Below are 3,446 nucleotides of genomic sequence, written 5' to 3'. Positions count from 1 at the left end.
CTGAAGTGTATTTAGTGCTTTATCGGGGTAGCCGGAAAGTAGAGCATTGCAGTAGTCTAACCTAGAAGTGACAAAAGCATGGATTAATTCTTCTGCCTCATTTTTGCACAGAAAGTTTCTGATTTTTGCAATGTTACTGTAGCACAGTTGGTAGAGCATGGCGCTTGTAACGCCAGGGTAGTGGGTTCGATTCCCGGGACCACCCATACGTAGAATGTATGCACACATGACTGTAAGTCGCTTTCGATAAAAGCATCTGCTAAATGGCATATATTTTATATTATTATTATTATTATTATATTATGGAACCCTATCTATTGTAACAACCCTGGGTTTATAACCGCGAAAATCGACCCTGCCCCACGAGCATGCTTTTGCGGCGTAGTCGATTGCGCGCCGGAACTCGGGCTAGAAGGTCAAGGGTTCGAGACCTGCTCCCTGCCTGTTTCATTACATTGGTGTCAGAAGTGATCGGACCTCGCATCCACGACAGTGGCTTGGCCGGTGAGCGCGTTCCTGTAAGACGTAGAGTCGCAAGCGAGCGCGAGGACGCGCTCTTTGAAAGGAGGGAGTAGTGTAACGACCCTGGATTTATAAGCGCCGAGGGTTCGAGACCTGCTCCCTACCTGTTTCATTACACTATCTTCAAGTCCACATCAAGGTTCAACCTTAGCGTCAACCCCAGCTCCTACCTGGCACGCAGGCGTCCCATCTAGAGATCTGGAAATGCAAATGCGCTACGCTAAATGCTAATAGTATTAGTTAAAACTCAAACGTTCATTAAAATACACATGCAGGGTATTGAATTAAAGCTACACTCGTTGTGAATCCAGGCAACAAGTCAGATTTTTAAAATGCTTTTCGGCGAAAGCATGAGAAGCTATTATTTGATAGCATGTAACACCCCAAAAGACCCGCAGGGGATGTAAACAAAATAATTAGCATAGTCGTCGCTACACAAACCGCACAAATAAAATATAAAACATTCATTACCTTTGACCATCTTCTTTGTTGGCACTCCTATATGTCCCATAATCACTATTGGGTCTTTTTTTCGATTAAATCGGTCCATATATAGTCTAGATATCGATCTATGGAGACTGTGTGATAAACGAAAAAAAATAGCGTTTCATAACGTAACGTCATTTTTTTTAATTAAAAAAGTCGACGATAAACTTTCACAAAACACTTCGAAATACTTTTGTAATGCAACTTTAGGTATTAATACACGTTAATAAGCGATAAAATTCATCAGGAGGCGATGTAAATTCTATAGGTGTCCGCCTGGAAAAAATGTCAGGAGAATTCTCAACCAAAACATCCGGTCGGAGACCGGAGGGAATCGGTTCCCTTGATTCGGTTTGACCAAGAATCAAAGCCGAAGCAAATGACAAGACTCTAGACATCGTGTGGAAGCTGTAGGTACTGCAACCTCGGCCTCATTTAATTCGGTTCACCTTTAACAATTCCTGGAAGTGGCACATGGATATTTATTTCCATTTTCAGTGATCAGATTTTCCTGCACTTTTCGATGAAACGCACGTTCTGTTATAGTCACAGCAGTGATTTAACCAGTTTTATAAACGTCTGAGTGTTTTCTATCCACACATACTAATCATATGCATATACTATATTCCTGGCATGAGCAGCAGGGCGCTGAAATGTTGCGCGATTTTTAACAGAATGTTCGAAAAAGTAGGGGGTAGGAGTAACAGGTTAATCATGGTTAAATCCTAACCCTAGCTGGCTGCAACCCTAATTTTAGCATAACCGTAACCTTGGTTTATCATACTTTTCTCTTACTTTTCCTTTTGGACCCGTAAGGTGCTGAAGCTCAACTATGTCTTGACACTCCCATTAACGTGGTGCAGGAGTCTGGCTCTGGGTAGCCTGGCTCAATTTAACCACTGCATATGTGAAGGGAAAAGGTATAGCTAGTCAATTGCACGACTGAATGCATTTAACCCAACCCCTCAGAATCAGAGAGGGCTGGCTTAATCGACGTCCAGAGTAGTTGTCTGGGGTTAACTGCCTTGCTCAAGGGCAGAACAGCAGATAGTTCCACCTTGACGGCTCAGGGATTCTAACCAACGACCTTTCAGTTACTGTCCGAACACTGTCAACCGACAGGCTACCTACCTGTGTTTGTGTGAGTGGGATGCATTGTTTCTTTTGTTTTATCTGACAGGTTTACTCATCTAAGCTCAAGTTGTGTTCACTCTCTTATGTCAATTAAACGTGACCGCAATTTGATCTTCTGTCAGAGCTAGTGTTGAGCACCCGGGCCATATCTACTCTACTACACAGTGAAATCAGAGTCATGACCATTGCAGTTCACCCCTATGGTCAAACGTGAGAAAAAAGCACAAAATGCCATGTAGATCTATGCTAGCTGGCTGGGAGAAACATTTAGAAAAGAGTAAAAAGGACACTGCTTTGTTTGGCCAAGGAGGGTCATCCATCATAATTAGAATTAGAAAGTGTCACCTCACCTTTCTGCCAGATCAGCGGCTGATTAAATATTCTCTGGCTGCAGCCAATAATTGAATTGTGTGTGTATGTGCGAGCATGTGTGTGTAAAACCTAAGGGCTGCTGGGAAGAGCAAAATTAATTACGCACAGGTCTGGCGCCACTAATGAGCGAGCAGTGACTATCTGCTTATTTATTCACATTGGTTGTTGGGCAAGGTTCACCATTTTCTGGCAGAAAAGCTGTTGGAACTGTAGTCACTACTAGTCAGACATTAGCAGGTTATATACAGGAAAACCTATCCACCTGTCAATCATTAGCAGGAGATTAGTCCGGTCTTTTACCTGTATGTAAACTACATGGACTGGATAAAATCCGTATCACAGAAGATCTGTGTTCAAATGTAAAAGTAATTTCCGATTGAGCAGATAATGCATTTGCAATGTTTACCGTGAATGCAGTCTCTGCGAACAGTGCATTTAGAAACGAGCTATAAACGCAAATATTCCATGATACGGATTGAATCCAGCCCTTTAAGCATTGATCATTAGTTCAGATATGAGGTTTATGGGATGGATACAATCGGTATCGCTGAAGTTCCGCGGTATAGCATGATTGAAATGTAGGGCTGGATTCAATCCGTACCGAATATTAGCGTTGTAGCCCGGTACAAATGTTACGATCAATTTCGATTGAGCAGACATGCTGTCTCCGCGGATACATTGCCTTTAAATTTCAAATCACGCCATATTGCTTATCTTCGGCGCTACATATTGATTCCAGCCCTTAAAGGCAATGCTCCCACGTTCATGGAGCCTGCTTGTCGGCTCAATCAGAAATGACCTTTACATTTCAATTGCGCTATACCACATAACTTCTGCAATACGGCTGAATCGAGCCCTTAGGCTCTGACTAAACTAGTGTTTACTTTGTTTTACCTGTGGTGAGTGAATCAAGGACACATAAACCAACAGAG

Source organism: Oncorhynchus keta, chromosome 2 (assembly GCF_023373465.1).
Source record: "Oncorhynchus keta strain PuntledgeMale-10-30-2019 chromosome 2, Oket_V2, whole genome shotgun sequence".
In the NCBI taxonomy this organism is placed as follows: domain Eukaryota; kingdom Metazoa; phylum Chordata; class Actinopteri; order Salmoniformes; family Salmonidae; genus Oncorhynchus; species Oncorhynchus keta.
This window is presented reverse-complemented; position numbering follows the sequence as displayed.